Source organism: Leptosomus discolor, chromosome 2 (genome assembly GCF_034619465.1).
Source record: "Leptosomus discolor isolate bLepDis1 chromosome 2, bLepDis1.hap2, whole genome shotgun sequence".
Lineage (NCBI taxonomy): Eukaryota > Metazoa > Chordata > Aves > Leptosomiformes > Leptosomidae > Leptosomus > Leptosomus discolor.
The window spans coordinates 17,553,644-17,571,862 of record NC_141392.1 but is presented as its reverse complement, the minus strand read 5'-3'; the positions used below and the strand labels follow the sequence as shown (position 1 = coordinate 17,571,862).

The 18,219-nt window shown below is 37.4% G+C and overlaps 1 protein-coding gene across 5 annotated transcripts in view; it reads left to right on the top strand.

The window, feature by feature from the left end:
- CDC42BPA (CDC42 binding protein kinase alpha) overlaps nucleotides 1–18,219 on the top strand; it is a 191,916-nt gene that overhangs the window by 42,728 nt on the left and 130,969 nt on the right. The gene's annotated exons all lie outside the window — the stretch shown is intronic.

Sequence of the window (18,219 nt, the reverse complement as noted above, 5' to 3'; positions counted from 1 at the left end):
GGGAACAAAGCAAGATTTCCTTTTCCTGGAGGCACAGAAGCAGGATTCAGAGTAGATTTTTATCTACTACCTATATTTGTTAAGGAAAGAATTGGGGAAAGAGCTATACAAATCACCCTGTAAACCTGCATAACCCCAGTGAGTCATGGTAGTTTTTCCTCCTCTTCACCTGACTTTAGGTAGTGGGAGAAATGGCAGATCATGCAGATTATATGCTGTAATGCCCTCAGATGCATCCTGGTGACATCTGTCATGAATGCTTCCTTAAATCTCTTTCATGCTTTATTAAAGCTCCAAACCACCGTAGTGTTTCAGAGATGGAAGGTAGAGTTTAGTTCTTAAAAAACAAAACAAAACAAAACACCAACCTAAAATTCAAAAAGCCTTTTATGGTCTTTGAGAAAAAAAATATTCTTAAGGTTATTTTCACAGGATTTCTTCCATGGCATACTTTTTCTTAGTGAGTAGAGCATGTGAGACTTAATACGTGAGGGAGGTGGCCCTTGTTCCTTTAATGGTTTCATATATACAGCTTCATAGATTGTAGCAATCACATAAAGGACTATGATTTTTCTGTTTGTACAGTGAGTTGATTTAGGTTAATTTACTAGTTAGGATTCTATAATTTACCGGTCAGTTTTTGGAATTAATTAAAATTTACTGCTAGTAATTACAAAATCTCGTATATGGTGTCTGGGCAATTATATTTACATTTTTCAAAAAATCTGTGCAATCTTTGGTATTTAAATTGGTCATATTTTCAAAAATAGTTCAGAATCTTTCAAGAAAATAGCTGACACTCATTATGTTAAATCTAGAAAAGGTGATAATAAAACACACTAAAATTACTTCTTTCAGATATAGTAGGATTGTTTGCAGTTGTACAGTCATTCAAACTTGGGAATGAATGTTGTTCTTTTACAGCCAAAAGAATGGAGTCTGAATTATTTGTCTGTTTTCTTCTAAAAGTTGGATGTAGTACAAGGGCCTTAACTGTTCTTTTGACACCCCCCACCCCGTGAACGTTGTTACACTTCTAATATATTGCAGAGTTTTGGTTGCCTCTCTTAAGCATAATGGTATTATAGTAATGTCTTGTGTCCACTTTCACCAAGTCTTCTGGGGTTCTCTACTGATACTGTATTTCCTGGCCACTACACGCCCGTGTAGCATTTCAGGTGTACTAGGTCCTCTAAACAGGTACAAGTCACTAGTGTTGACACTGAAATGTGCTTGTGGTGTCCAGAAAAAATGTGATGTATTGCATTACAAGCAAAGATGCTTTGTTGAACCTCCATTTGCTGCTTTTTTCAGAATTAAGTTGAAAACTTGGGAGCTCAGTTTTGTAAGCTTGTGATCCTGTTTTAGCATTCTGTTTGTTAACTTTGTTACCTTTTGCTTACTATTTCAAACTTACACTTTAAACATATATTAAAAAAAAAAAAAAACAACCCAAACATAAAATCTGAGATTTTAATTTCAGTTCATCTCTTGTGAACAGGTGAGGCACACTTCCCATCTTGTATGGAAACATAGGGATGTCATCTGAAGAGGACGAGCAGTTGTAACGCTGTGCACAAAAAGACGTTTTGCTTGTTTTACAAGTAATCGGGGCTGCTCTTGTCTACTGAGGCCAGAAGGTGTTGAAATATGTTTGTTTGGTGTTGGTTTCACTTGATTTCTTCTGGTGGTTCTGTCTCTCATAGCTGCACAGGGCCTGAGCCACAAGAATTTGGCTGTGACTGAGATTAACTTTACACTCCCTTCACTCCCCAGACTATGGTACAGGCTGAGAGGGAGATGGTTGATTTAGAGTGCTTCAGAATTGCCCCCACTGTGCTTGGGTTCCAAAAACAACTGGGGCCTTAAAAAGCACAGCACCTCCTTGAAGGCTGCCCTCATCCTTAGGACTGCTTGGACACCTGTTTTGTTGTGGGTTTTTTATTATTTACTCTTTTCTCAGAGCATTCTGTAACTTATGTATAAATATCTTCATCTGGCTATGTATTTGTATTAAGATACATAGCAATCTAGGTGCTTCTGTGAGAGGAAGGAACCTCTTAGAAGAAGGTTTTCAATTTTTTGTTACATTTAAAAAAAGAAATCTGTTTACTGTTTAAAGGGGATGTTTGGCCACCAAAGGTGAATAGCAAGGCTGATTACAAATACAGTTTGCTTTTAAGTGTAGTGCTGGTTTGATATCAAATTTGGCTTGCCTTATTACCTGCATGGGCTTGGTGTAGTGAATTCCGCTTATACCCTAGAGAATCTAGCCACAGGAGTTGTGTCATCATTGGAAGATCGAAGCTCTTTTTCAGGACTGTGTGTCACTTGGCCCCTGAATTTTGCAAATTCAGCCTGTCTTCTGGAGGATTGTTTAAATGGTGCTTCTGTGTGTTATTTTCAAGCTATTTATTCCTTTCATCTCCCATAGAAAACAGGTAGTGCTGCTCAAAAAGAAGCCTAAATCCAAGATGATTTTTTTCTCCCTTTGTGGTTCTTTTGATTGAGATTTGTATGGAGGTAATAAGTTGGTGTAAGAAACGTGGCATTACCTACAGGCATGACCTTCCTGTGGCACTTTCCATTTAGTGGAATATACATATATGTGTGGAATATATGTATGTATATATATGTATATGTGTGTGTATATGTATATGTATGTGTATATATATGTAAATAAAAATTTTTGATAGCTCAGTTAACACAGGCTATTCCCTATTATCTCTTGATAGTCATGGAAAAACGGTAGTTGAGGAGTTGGCTTGGTTGTTGTAACTGCTTCACTGATCTATGTAACAATTTCATTATCACTGTTACTTCCTTTTGCGTGCAGCAGACAGTTTGCTTACTGGGATTCAGCTAACTATAGGCAAATTTCAGCCCTCCCACTCTTCTTTACAGTATGTGATTGTTAATGTATAGGTTGACTTTCAGCTGGAGAGTGTATGTTTTTTAGTCCTCTTACTGAAATCAGCAGTTGGAATCACTAACTTGTAGGTCTCCTGCGGTGGCACTCGTATGTCAAGCTTGAATTCTGCCATTGAGCTCCTAGGCTGCAGGACAGATTTTTTCAGGAGGTAGATGTGGATGTGGACTTTAGCTTTTACAAAAATGAAAATTCCTTTTTTTGCCCATCTTAGTTCTTCTGGAGCTGTGTGCATTCACTATGTGTTCTTCAATAGAATCTCTACTGAGTCAGAAATTACTCTGTCTACTTCCTCAAGTCCTTAGGAGTAAGTTTCGTTAGGCCTGGCTGATCGAAGTGTATCTAATGCATTTTTGTGTTTATTTGATCTTTGTATCAGTAGAGATATTTGTGATTTAATTGAGCCAAAAAAGTTGGAAAGCCTTTATCTGTAGAAATGTTACTCAGATAAGGCACATTGTGGAGAAACCTGCCCTGCCCTTATTTTAGACAGCTAGTACTAGTCAGTCCAGTAACTTTCCTGAATACTAAATTCACATTTGTTCTAAAGTGTACTAAAATAGATGTAAATGGGGAAAATACTACAGCATGAGTGCTTCTTAGCCTAACAGATGGAGCCTAGACAAGTTATACTGCCAACTTGCAAGAGTGAGGAAAAGCTTAAAAAGCTTTGTCTGTTTTGTTGATTACCAACCCCAGTTACTTGAGTTCAAGTTGAATTCTTCTTGAGATTCAGAAGGGTTTTAAGATGAAGGCGTACATTTATCCTGAGGTTTGCAAAGAGGTACTTTAATACAATGTGGGTAAAAAGTTTGTCTGTGCAGCTTGTATACTTTACTGTGATTAATATTGGTGCTACCATCTTTGAGCATGAGTTGAATTAAATCAAGTACTAATGTTGGATTAAAACAAATGTACTTTCCATTCTTTCTCACATGCAATAGTAGTTGATTTAAATCAACAGTTATGTTGAGCTAGAGATTCTGTTGACACTTGGAATAGTGTTGAGTGGTTCTTTATTTGAAATTTATAAAGGAGCAAGCAGTAAGATGTATATCTGTGGTGCATATTGGCCTTTGTGTGTTCATGCATAGAGGGGAGGCACTGTACCGTGGCTTATGCAGAAAACAAGGAGGGGATGGGGGAAATCCCAACTAGGGAAAACTCGTAATGACTAGACATGCGGTAACTGACTCCTGTAGAAAGAATCTTTTGCAAGGGTTGTTTAAATCATCTGAGATAGTTTGATGTTGGATGAATTTTGATATTCAAGATCCCAAAAACTTCATTGTAAGTTAAGTGGGTAAGTTGATGTTTGATGAAAAGATTGAGAGATTTACTTGGAAATACTCAGTGAAACTATGGGAAAGTAATTTGATTTTTGAATTTTCTCAGAGTAACTATATAGAAGCAAAGTACGAAGAAGTAGTAATTGTCAACATACACCACTAAGTTTTTCTCTCTCAAATGGATGATCTGTTTTATTTGTAAAGCTAAAATTACATTGTCATTGGAAGGTGAGACCTTTGTAGTGAAATGTACATAAATACCTGTTTTATTAAAACAGGAAACCATCACAATTAAAAGCAAGAAGATAAATGTTTTGAACATTTCTGGCGGTACATCATATCAAGGTACTTCCTATTGTTAAAGTTTTGTTTACCCCCCTGTGTAAATAAGCAAAAATTGCAATGAAATGCGAACAAAATGAGGAGTGAGGAAGTTGGGGGCGTTGTGTACATTCATTGCTCCCTTTTTATGGACTTCGACATCTTTCTAATACTTCAGTGAATACTTCATTCTCATTCTCTGAATTGTCCTTTCTTTTGTAATGAAGCCTTGTGTACACAAATAAATTTCACCACTCTGTAATTCTTTCTTGTCTGAAGTTGGCAGTTTGCATCAGGGTTGACAGAGTTATGTAGTCACAGGCCTCCTGTTGATTTCAATAGAAGTTAAATGTTTGCATTCTTCTGAGGATTTGGGCCCACGATATCTTGAAAACCCATTGTAGTAATTTCCCAAATTAATGTGTATTAAATTATTTTCCTAAGAGAAATACTCTGTGGATGTCGGGTTTTTACAGAAAGGTTTCTCACCTTCATAAAGTGACATCTCTCTGTTAATCATCTTTCCCAAATTTGCTTGTCAAAAGTAGTAGTAAATCAGAGAAGTTGTTACCCTTGGAGTTGCCCAAACCTTATGCAAAATACCTGTTCGCTAAAAGAGCTGGAGGGAGTAATCGATCTCGAGCAGTTGTATCTGCTGGTTACACTAGGAGTCTGGTTACAGACTCTCAATTAAAAAATCCCAGAAAACAGAAAAACAACCACCCCAAGAAGTAATTTTGTGAGCAGAAGTGACTAATAAAACTTGGTTTCCTGTTAATTGTGGCTTGTGGTTGATTGGAGTCCCCGAGTTAAAGGTTTTGTTGCAATTACAGCAGCTGTATGGGAAGATGTCTGCTCCCACCCCTCCGGCTGGTTCCCAGGGTGTTGCCCTGGGATTAAGAAGCAAGGGGATGCTGTTGTCGGTGCATGGGCTTAGGAGTCCGTCCTGCCACTCACCTACTTTTGCAGAGCTTGTGAAAAGTGAATCGTCTTTGAAACATCTTCTGTTTAGTCATACCTGGTTCAGGTCAGGTGATGGGTAGAAATTACGAGGAGACCTGAATGCAGACACATGCTGTGACTGTAGGAGTGTTGCTTCTTTCATCTCTGCCACTCTTCTGACAGCAGTTCAGGTGTATTTATGTGTAAAAAGTTTTGTTGGTGGTGATGATGCTTCGTCAACATTTTTAATTTAAAAATAAATCCAGGTCTGTCTGAGAGAAATTGTAGATCTAGAGGATGGAAACCAAATGTTTCTGAATACCTCTTACAATTCTTTATAAGGGCTGTATTTTGCCCCTCTGGTATGCTTGCTTTTTGTGGACTAGCTATAAAAAAATGTGCACAATGGCTATTGTAAATACCAGCCTTCCGTTTGCTGCTGTATGTGAAATTTTTAATTGATGGGACATCATTATTTGAGAAAATAACAAGAAAGTAGTCTGAAAATACCTTATTGTATGAAAGAGTCCTTTCGATTTAGGCAGTCAGATAAGCAGTCCATTTCCTCTGAATGGATATCGCTAAAGTTGCTTACAGTAGTTACTATATCTGGACTGAATTAAGTTTTTCCAGGCGTGTGTTTCTTATTGTGCAGATGTTCTTTGAATGCACTTTGAGATAAACTGAGAATATTTAAACAATCAATTGAATATTATATTTTTATGACAAATAAAGATTTCGGTGGAAACAAGTATCAATGTAGACTAGAAAGTTGTCAAGGTATAGATAGGTGTGAAAAGGGGCGAGTAGTGGGTGAGTTGAATCTGAGTTGTTGGGGGGGAAATGCATTTTGAATTCTTGCATGTGTTGCATATGAATGCTAAATTTTCCCTTATGTTTTGAGATAAAATTGGCCTAAAGATATTACATTTAGTTTCAGTAATCAGTTTCATTTACTAAGACATAACTAGAGAATTTGAAAGAGCAACAAAGTAAGGGTGGTGGGGTTTTTTAAGAGCAATGATGTGTAGCCAAGCTAAAACTAATAGGAATGTTTTGTGGCAAGTTCTGAGTAAAAAGAGAGTAACAATCTATAAATAGACGTTAATAAGGGCAGGAGTTGCCACACTTTCCTAAGGATTTGAGATCAGAAAAAAACAATGTTCAGAATGTGGGAGGGGAAACGTTACAGTTCTCATGTTTTTTGTAATAGAGAGTGCAGTGTGGTATTGTGGAAGTCATCTAGGTTTGACCTAGGACTTGACCCGTTTGTCAAGAACGGTTTAAAAGTAACAAGGCTCTGTTTGGCAGTCGTATGGATGGGTACACTCATGACCCATACCTTCAAATATAACTAGTTCCAAGTATACATTTGATGCTTCATTATGACTAATCTTCATTTTAGTAATAGCATTTTAGTACTGTTTTCATATGGGTAAGTGTTAAGAATTTGTAGGATACTGATTGCAAAAAGTTGTGACCATCTTTCACATTGTTGCTAAGCTTGCACTAATTTAATATGTTGCTGAAGAACACAGACTGAAGTCTGGAGGAAGAAGAGGTGTCATGCCAGGTATTTGAACTGGGGACTCTTGCTGAACAGGGAAAGATGATGAAATAATTAGCAGAATGGGTTTAGTCATATCATGTGGGACATAAATTATCCATACTAAAATAAATATTCACGTTTGCTTGCATTTTACTGTAAACTACTTAATTTGCTCTAGTGTGATCTCTGGAACAAGGTGACATTTGGAAAAGCGAGCTGTGAATTCACCTCCCTACAAGTACTTTTTTCGTAGAACAAACCTTCTATAAACTAATTCCAGAGTGAAAAGTAATGAATTCCTAGCATTCATTTTGCTTATGACTTAATTATGTCTCGTATTTTCAAAGTGTTTTATTACCTCTAACTGGAATCCATTTTTATTAGAGTGCAGTTTCCATTTAAGTGTTTATATGAGGCATCTAGAGTGATAATATTTAAAAATTATAAGCACTAAGATTTGTGTATGTTGCCTGCTTCTGAAGTGTGGTTGCTTTATTGAGGTAACTAAATGAAAACTCTCTCTCCTGGAAACCACTGCATTTGTATATAAATTAATGAATGTGTGTTCTGTGCTCTTCTGAAAATGTGTCCAACTTCCTTATTATCCCATTACTTATCTCAGACTTGTTTGTGTATGCTGTGTCTTGCCATAGCTTTTCCTTTCAAGTTTCTAGTAAATAAAACTTTTGAGATAAAACTTGGGTAAAAGCATTCAAAGAATTCTCAGAACTCAGTGAATAATTTATGCATTTAATATCAGAATGTGCAAAACATTTCTTCTCCAGTGCATCAGATGCATACAAGACCATCTCTTCTGTCCACATTTGTGAAAGAAAGTATACAAAATTTTGAAAAAATATCTAGAATTTGAAGATTAAGAGCTGTTTGATACTAGTTCTTCTCTTTGGTTAGTTTATAGTTTGAAACTGAAACACTTAATCCTTCATTTACAGGAAGAATGTTTATTTCTCTTGCTGCCTCTTTTTATTTTAAGCTGATAAATAAAACCAAATAATTATATCTTGTGATAAAATTATTGTATTGTCATAGAAAAGTTGTGTTTTATCAATTTAGCATCAAGCAAACATTTTAATCTATGTAGCCTATCATAACATGCATAGAGCAATGCAACTGCATGTTACTATAGGGAGTAAGATTCAAAAAAGACTCTTAATTTAGGCTCAGCCCTGCAATACATGCGTGTAAGAGTTCATGGTTTTGAGGTATGTCTTCTTTCTGACTTGGCATTGATGAGGATACTTGAATAAATGGTGTGCCCAGTTGCACGAAAGTCAGTTCACAGGGATCACTTAGTGAATCCCTTCACTTGATTCATTAGGAACTCTGAAAGCTTAATTTGAACAATATGCCATTAAAGGGTGACTTGAAAACCTTTTTATGTTTAGGTGATATAAGCATCAGGGGGGCTGAAAACTGAACAGAGAAACTGAATGAAAAATAAGCTAGAGTTTCTCTTTGGTTTTGATCCATCAGTGATCTGGGTTCCAGAATTACTCTACTGCATCCTTGGTGATACAAAGGAGTTGTGGATTGTAGCAAAAAGGGCTGTGGTGCCAGAATGTCTTATGCATGTGCATGCGTGCACAAACTTGGTTTGTGTAGGAACTTACAGAAAATGTATGCTGTGAGGTGGTTACAGGTGTTAGGAAATAGATTTGTCATCTTTAAAATCAAGATTCTGTGGAAAGTTTGATTTATATTGATGGGGATCATTGATCTTTTTTTAAGTAGTAATAGATTTTAGTGATTCAGCTGCACTGAAGATTAAATGATTAAAATTGCCATGAGGTAAAATGCGGTCAAAATAAAAATATCTTCATCAGCATTATTTTACAGAGATCGCTTAATCAGGAAGAAAGCGAAGGTGATTGTAGTTGAGAAATAGAGTGCCGGATCTGGTGCACAGTTAGGTACTTAAGCATTATGGTATGGTCTTTATTCTCAAGTGGGCCAAATCAACTTTATTATAGGCAATTTACATTCTAATGGCACTGAACTTTCAAATGATTAATTATTTTTTAATTTTATGTTAGTTTTAAGGTAACTCTGAAAGAGTGCTGAAGTTCTAGGATCTTTTAAGATCTTTAAGGAGTGCTGTTTGTTTAATAAAGGACTACTGTTAAAGCCATAATTCTTAGCGAAATTAAGAAGAGGTCTTGAAACCTGACTTAAAGTCACATATTTTAGAATTGCTGTCTTTTTATCATTGTGTCAATGCAAGAGAACCAGACAATGAACACTTTCAATCTTACTACCCAGCTTGAGTACAGGGAGCAAGCAAATGAGTAGTTTATAGTTCTTACAGCAGAAATCATATAGGGTGATGTATTAAAATGGTGTGAGGTATGTGTGGAGTGAGAGCTTAAGCTATGGAGATGGAAAAATTTCTGTGGATGTAGGAAGGGCCTTTTGTTTTTTTGTGACTGGAAACTTGAAATTTGAGTAAAAAGCAGTTGTAGAGACTGCTGGAGCGTATCTTTGTTTTTCATTGTGCTTATAGTGGCTTAACACTCAGAAGGAGCGTTTTACTGTGATGTATTAATGAAGTGCAATATGATCTGTTTTCTTATTTTTACTAGTTTCAAAGTAACCCATAGGATATATCAGACGGTGTAAAACTAATGCAGGCACTGTTCAAAAGTAGCTTTTTATTTATTTGGATCACAAATGTTGTTTTAAAAATATATCTAATGACAATGAGTAGTTACTTTTGAAGAAAATTTAAAATATGACTGGAAAACATGTATTATTTTAACCTGGGAAAAGTTCCTTCTCACAATATTAAGTTCTTACTCCCTACAGTTTTTAGTATTTCCATTTGACATACATTACATCAAAGTAATTCTTACTTCCATGTATTTGTCCTTTATTTTAGTGTTTGAACTTTAGTTTAATGTCAGGTATAGATCATGAATTCAGGACTTCAAATAACATCTTTCATTTCAAATGTTATCCATAAAGGCAGAATTAGGACTGTAATTGTCTGCACTTGTACTATATTCAGTACCCAGAGTTCTCCAGTCCTAACTGGGACTTTTGAAATCTGTTGCAATGCAAAAATAAACAAGTGTCAGTGAAACCCGCTGCTTATGAGCAGGTTTATGCCATATTTTAAAGAGGAAACAAGGTATGTGGCTGCATGATATGTCAGTTCATATGGTGGGCGCTTGTCTGCGACATTCTGAAGAAGAATTTGCCTGCTGTCAGAGCTTGGCTGCATTTGCGAGCCTTCTGCTCTGAGGCCCTTGTGGCTTTGCTGGGAAGCGTCTGCAATGATGTGCAGTGAATTTGGGGGTAAAAGCACCGTGATGGAGGTGTGAGAGACAGGACTCAAATGATTCATGTGCTGCGTGAGACTTCACAGGTGTGCATTTTGTCAAGTTCTAGGTGTAAGTATATGCTAAGGATACATGGCCACACAAACGAGTCATTTTAGAGGAGGAAAGATTGTGGAGAGTCTGCTCACACCCCTTCTCACAAGGTTTAGAGCATATCCTCTAACTAATTAAGAGAGATTAAAAGTGCTTTCAGTTTTACAGAGCTTTTGCAGCTATTTTTTCCCTCGAAAATGAAAATTAATAATGTTAGTTGCTCATGTGAGGTGTGATGAAACTCATTACCAGCAAAAAATCAATTCTGTGACCTCAATATACTTGCATTTTATAGGTGGCTGTAAAAACAGTCTTTCCTTTATTTAAAATTCTAAAGTAAAAGGAAGGCAGGCTCATGTTGTGTGGCTCAAGTCCTTGTGTGTTAGTCACAGTTTAATGAAAAGTAAAGGCACTCAAGCCTACTGGTGGTAGAAGGAGAAAGGAAATGCATCAGGGAATTTGAGAAAGGGTAGTGGCAGGTCTTCATCACTGAAACTGGGGCTTTGGAAGAGAGACTCCAGCTGGGTAGACCAGAGTTTGAAAGGAAAAGTAAGAAATCAGAGAACTAGCAGAACTTTGCTCTGGTGGTAGCTTCTGTAACCAGCCGGGCAGCGGGATGGGGGAGAGAGACATGAGCAGACTAATACAAGAAGCAGGCAAGGCACAAATGTGGAGGAAACTGAGGAACCATCAGGTGTGGTGGCAAAGCTGTGTGGGGACAGAGTGATACTGGATATCCAGTCTTGTGGGAGAGGTTGGGACCTAATAGTTCAGAAGGAAAGCATTGGGAAGAGGAGTCGCAGCAGGGAGGAGGTGAAACTGGATCATGTATTTTTGAGAGGCAAGAAAAAGGAATGCAAGGCAGGCTACAATATTACACAGGTGTTTGAGTATCCCTTAAAATCCTTCTTTCTCTAGCTTCAGAAATGGAACAGGAGGCTCCTAAAGTCCTGTAAAATACCTGGGAAGCTGAGCCAGGGGGCTTCATCAGTGCTGGTCCACATAGAGAGCCACAACCTGCAGCACTGGTCCTTTAGTCACTGGGGATCATATACTAGATGCCTGAGTTCTATGGACCAAAGTTGATGACTTTCTTCTGGTAAAACACGTTACATTATTACAGTATGCAGTAGAACTTCCGGAGAGGATTAACTTATTCTTTTAAATGAGAGGATTATTTGAATTATAAATATAAATATATATTGAACAATTCTTTAATTAAGGATGCAAAACCATAAATCCAGAACAAAGAAAGTGACAGAATTAATGATGCCTCTGCAACTACCTTGAGAGAGCACATATTACAGGCTTCTGTTGTCACAAAATACCTGCTCTTTAGAGTGGAGAACTGTTACTTGACATGCAGTCATCCATTCCACCCCACCCCCGTTGAAATTTGCTGTGTGGTTTATGAGATTTTTTTTTCTATGATACTCATCAACACATAATCTTTCACACACAGTATTTTTCAAGAGCCTAGTCAGACTAGATGGTGATACCTCTCTTTTACATAATAAAAAGTAATGTGTTGAGGGACTATAAAGTTTATCTAAGTATTCATTTTCGATGCCTGTTTTATTTTGATTTTTCAGAACACTTGGTGATTCTAAACACAGGTCTGATGGATTTTTATTTACAGCTTAAACATCCAGCAGTTTTTGACAGTCAAATACCAGCATATTGAGTTACGTGTCAAATATTGAGGAATGCAAAGTTTAAGCTTGTCTGTCAGAAGTGTGATTTTAATTGACTTGTCTCCAGCTCTATGACAGCCTGAGGGTTGGAGTCTAAGCAACGTTCCACTTTATAAGCGTAAGATCGCTTTTCTCCTTCTCCTTTGTTAGCCTCTCAGGTTTTTTTAAATATCACAAAACTTTTTTTTGGTCTGCTCTTGATTTGCTCCCAGAGCATTTCCACCCTCTTTACTAGATGGAACAGAAGTCCTATGGTAAAGATTTTGCTGACTGTGGTACAGGAATTGCATCAGAATTCCAGTGCACAGCAGGATGAATTAAAGTTCAATATTTCACTTTGCTGCTAGTATAATAATATTTAAACATAGGGTGGTTTACTGAATTCTTGTGACGAGAAAGAATGGTGATACAAAAAAATAATGGTCATATCTTGATGTGGTATGGAAGTGTTGTCCAGATCTGCAGTGGGTGTTTCATGAATGCAGGGATTATTTTTCATCTGAGTCTGGGGAGGGAAAAAACAGAACTACTCTCCGTATGTTTAGGAAAGTTATTTTATTTCTGACTCTGATTTAAAGTTCCTGTTGAAGAATCTTTTGTGGTAGCTGTAGCCAGAGATGGCTGGATGGTCTCCACTTGACCTAGATGAGAACAGATAATTTTTTTTTTTTCCCCCAAAATGAATAGGATCCAAAATATTGTCTCTGTCTATACTATAGTACAGGAATTTGTGGACATGCTTCTCATTCTTGGAAAATGCCAGATTCTTAACTGGTACTTACAGATGTTGGCACTTAACTGTTCATCAGGAAAAACATGTTAAAAATGTTCTGAGGGAGTGAAAACTGAATCTTTACTGTTAAAACTGAGAAGGGTATTTATTTGTGGTTCATATTTTTTAGATTGCCTTAACTAATGTTCTGTGGTTCAGCTGCTATCGCTGTAGACTACAGCGTTTTTGCCCCTGGTTTCCTTCAGAGAGTTGGCAGAAACTGCAACAAAGCTTTCTTGTGCCGTTTTGCCAATCTTAGGTGGGTGGAGAGGAGAGATTTCTGTCTCCTCTCAGTTAAATTAGGCTTGAAGCAGCTCTGCCTTGCTGATTGTCAACTTTTTCACCTTTGTTTTGAGAAATACTGTTTGCTTTGGGAGGGGTATTCTCTCATGCCTCCTTTCTGGAGTTTTTTGAAACCTCCAGTTAGGGTCTATCTTAACTCAAAAATGCTATTTACACATTTCATAATCACAGCTGATAGAAGCCAGCGGAAAATAAATGCTTTGGGTTTGGACTGAGCCTGTAAAACAAAAACACTTGTTAAATTCCTTCCAGGAATTTAACAGAAATTTCAAAACTGCAGAATGCTTTTAAAAACAAAGCTATTGATGTAATATTCTGCTTTGTTCTTTTTTTTTTTTGGAATTTTTTCATTTTTTCAAGGACAGCGTTAGGAAGAATCAAAGAGCCTTCTGGTATTCACGTAATTGACAATCTCTTAGGTTATGTGGTTTTTGTCCTTTGCATAGGAAAGCTCTATATGGATTTTTATAATTATTTTTAACTAGTGAAGGAAAGGGAGCATTGTCTTGAAATGGCAAGCAGCTAGTTTTCCTGTGGTAGTTTTCTTTTCCAGTCTATTTCCTTCATAATGAACTTTTACCATTGCTATTGACAATTCTGGTGGGTGCAGCTTTTGATTTCTATATCTGTGGCTTGACCTGGTATTTTACATTGCATGATGCAGTGGGCAGAAGGCTGGTTTTGCTGTGTGGTACCTGTATCGCTAAGGAAGCACGTTTTGTAATTCCTTTGGGAAGTAAGGCATGGGTGTCTTACTGAGACCTGCCAGTCAAGGATACAGTCTTCCATCTGAGCAGAATTAGCCAACCTGGTTATCCAAAAAAGGAACTATGGCGTCAGTGAGGCACCAGGAGGAATTCCTGAACACTGTACTGTTCTGGTTTGTTTTCTGTTTAAATCAGTTGTGGGGACACATTTTGAATTGCTGCTCCAAGTTTGCAGCACTTTCTTTAAACAGTTGACATTATCTTCATCTCACTTGTGTTTAGTTTCAGCCTCTGCCTACAGCAGCTCTGGTCGCTGCAGTACTTTGCTGGGGAGGGAAACGGGCACTAGCAGATGAGGGAGGAGGAAGGAGCTCACCACTAGCTCCTCCTCCCCAGTCCACAGGTTAGCCCTGAAAAATCTGAATTTCAGGGCTAGCCCTGCTCAAGCTCTGCAGACAGAAACTGGGAGGTGGAGGGAGAGCAAGGCAGAAGCATGAGACTGACTTTGCGAGTAAAGCTTCCAATGTTACTGTTTTATTATTTTGATGTTGTTTGGTATCATAAATATAATCACAGTACTAAACTGTGTTGGCTAATCAACATGTCACTGTCCTCCCTCTGTCAGCTTTTCAGGAGATGGACTTCTCTCTCCAAGAGTTCAAAAATTAAACCCCTTGGTGTTAATTGTGCTGTAAGTAATGCTAGTAACTGCTTCTCCCCATAAATATGATAGACTGTTGAAGCTTAGTGTCACTACTGCAGAACCCATTGTTTTGCCTCTGATGCTGGACAGTTATAATTGTAATAAAATCCTCCCTTTTCAGGGCCAGGGGGTAGAATGTATACTCCTCTGTATGCCTGGCTTGGCAGCTGGACTCCTGCTGACTGTTTTTCTATGTGCTGAACAAGTTACTTCAGGTGAAGTTGTAGTCAGATTTCAACTGGGAAAAAAAATCTGAATTTCAAACACTTGTAGAATTCGCCTTTTACTGATTTTTATTGTTTGAATGCATTGTAAGCATAAATGGAATGAATGGCTAAACATAAAATGTGGGGAAAGACCCACAGAGACTTAAATAACTTGAAGGAATAGTCATGACAGGTTCACATTGTTTGAAGAAACGGCTTGGCTTACTGCTTCAGTACATTGGTTACCCCAGAGGGTGAATTGGCAGATTGTTTTTTCTTGCCATGTGTAATTGATTGAAAAAAGCGCAAGGAATCTTGCCAAGAGGGTGGTGGTGCAGTTTTCCCAGGCAGGGTGAGATCGGAAGTGTTGGCCAGGTGGGGTAGCCCATGTTTTTGTAGAACAGTTTTTATAGGTAGAGTCTTATCTGTCCATCTCCTCTATGGTGACTGATGGCAACATAGAATATTTTTCAGAGTAACATTCTCCGTAGACTTTGTGTATGACTTGTCAGCCTGTGGATGTGGAGAATGCACTGGTAAATTGGAAAGTTTTATGTGATGAATTTCGGTTCCTGCTCAGTTGGAAATCCAGGAGGAGCCAGGGGACATGCTGCCCACACTTACCCTCTGGTTTGGAGGAGGAAGAATTGGATTTGGCACAGCAAACTACTGGTCCCTAATCTGTATCCCACATGGCTAGCAACCTTGAAAAGGGATGCGTGTGTGGGAAAAATCAGCTATCCCTCTGTTTGTTTCTGTAGGTTGAATGAAGTACTGAAGGAAATGCCTGTACTGCCTTTTGCTCTCTAAAAGCTGCAAAGACAGTGTATCACTCTGGTATTGATGATCAAGGAAACTGCAGCTGCTTCTGCAAAAGTGTTCTTTTCTGTTAACTTCACGATGGTTCTGTTTAGGGCGATGGGGATGTAAACAAGGGAGGGCTGCATACCTGTGGGTTTTAACAGAGCTGCATTGCAGGGACGCCTTTGAGCACATTGCATTTTGAAAACCGTTCCCTGACCTTAAAGTTTGCTGTCTTTGTAATGGCTCATATGACATTGCCAAACTAGTTGCAGAAAGTCTGCCTGTTAACCTCATAGTCTGGAAAGCTGGATGTACAAAACGGCTGTCTGCAGATATGCCTTCCAAGACCCTTGGCCAGGCCAAGTTTTTTGTGCTTGAGATTGCTGTTGCCACAAGAACAGCAGATGTTTGCACAGCAGACAAACAACATTGATGATAAAACAAATTGACCTTTTTTTGGAACAAGCTATTTGAAGCACATTCCTAGGGCAATTACTGTTTTTTTCTTTTTTCTTTCTTTTCTTTTCTTGGACTGTATCTTTCTTCATAAAACTGCCTGGATGTACATTGACGTGTCTGTTGCTAGAGGTGATAAAAATAGTTAAAGAGAAGCGTTTACAAACTTTTCCACTAACACCGATACTACAAATCATTAAATCTAATCCAAACCCTATTTTTGTCAGCTGTATTTTACTGAAGCAGTTATAATGATGTTTATTTTTCCAGTGTCCCTATGGGAACCCTGGAAGATTCCAAAATGTAATAATTAAAGAATGACAGGCCTTTACTTACAATGTAAAGTGAGGAAGAGTTTTGTGGTTTAAACAGCTATGCTGTTGCTTGTTAACAAGATATTTTGCCTTGTACTCTAGCCAGGCCTGTAATGGTCAAAAAATGTGAAGTTGAGAACTACACGTTTGTTTTCAATCAGTTGTTTTTCAAGTTAAAAGGCTTTAATGCCTTGTTTTAATTTGTTCAGTGGTATTCATCAGTAGTATTAATATTTGCATTAAATCACTTGGTACAGTACAGCTGAGACTGTCCTAGTAAGGCAGTACATTATGTTGTCACTTACTTTTTCTATTGCAAGACCTTTATTTGGGGGGATAAAGGATGAATTGAAAGTTTGTGGAGTCTCTGTGAACTTGAGGAATATACTTCTGTTTAGTATTTTTTAATACTAGATATTATTAATATTTAAAGTATTTAAAATGTAATATTAAACCTGTATTTTAATTGTATAATGAAATATTTTTGATAAAATTGTTACAAATTTAAAGTAAAAGTATAACTAAAGCGAAAATCTCAGTGTTGTATGCCTGCGTCTTTACTATTTGGACCTAAACCCTAGGTTTTTTAGTCATAAGCTGTTGTTCCTGTAGTTATAACAAATGCAAATCCTGGTAGAGGATTGATTCCTGGCATCAGAGGAATTTTAGAAAAATTGACTTAAGTTCAGACTCTGGAACTTCTGAGATTTTTAAAGGATTTCATCCCTTGTACCCCTGACATTAGTGGAGGTGTGCTGTGCTTAACAGGAGAAACGTAAGACCCTGCATTTTTTGGTTGTTATTTTTCAGATGTGATTTACAATGCTAATTTAAGGACTAGGAAAAAGAAGTTCTGTGGGGTTTTTTAGGTATTAAAAATACAGGTAGCCTGTGCCTTGACTCAGTTTATAAAATTGCTAAAATTGCTTTGCTGAATAGTAGGCAGTAGACTTTTGGACAAGGATTTTGTAGTGCCTTGAAGGGGTGTGTGTTAATATCAAAATTCTAAATTGAATGATGTATCAGTATTAGTATCTGAATCAGTATTAGGGCTTGTTTTGTTTGGGGTTTTTTTTAGTAGGATTAGTTCATGCCATTAGAAAGACAAAATACTGAATTTTAGGAGAACTCAAATCAGGTTTCTTACATATGTCTGAATATAATTTGTTTGTTGTGTAGAGTCATTTGCTTTTGGAGCTTTTGAAAACCAATTCCCACTTCTGTTTAGAAGCATTATTCTGAATAAACTATTCTGCAAATAAAGCTGTACTAATTCCATCAGCCTCTGTATAAATAGAAGTGGACATAGATGGGTCCCTGCACCATAAGCTAAAAAGGTTTTTGTGGGCCGTGTAAAACGGCTACCTTACGATGCGCTCTTTTGTTTCTTTCTTGATCCAAGTATGTGATGGTCAGTGCCTTGTCTATTACAAAAATACTGTCCCTGTTTTATAAATGTGAAACTGTGGGTGAATTGTCTGAAGTTGCTTGTTTAGGATCATTGAGAAAGACTGCCTTTGAGCCAGAAGTTGAACTTAACATTTCCTGAGACCCATTCCAGTCCTGTGTACACTGGACTTCTATGTACAGCTGTCTTCCTTTATGGGCAAGTTTTATGAACCATATTTAATGAAGCTTCTGGTTTAGTAACAGATTTCATTTGTATAAAGTGTTAAACATGATTTTAAAACAATTAGTTTTAAAAGAACTCCTTTTCACTGCTCAAGTATTCTAAGTTTTGTGGGTTTTTCTCCTTTTTAATAAAGGTTGTGTTATGTGGTTTTGAGGTAGAGTTATCAGTAACTTAGATGTTTTGCATGCATGCAGGGAGCATGTAT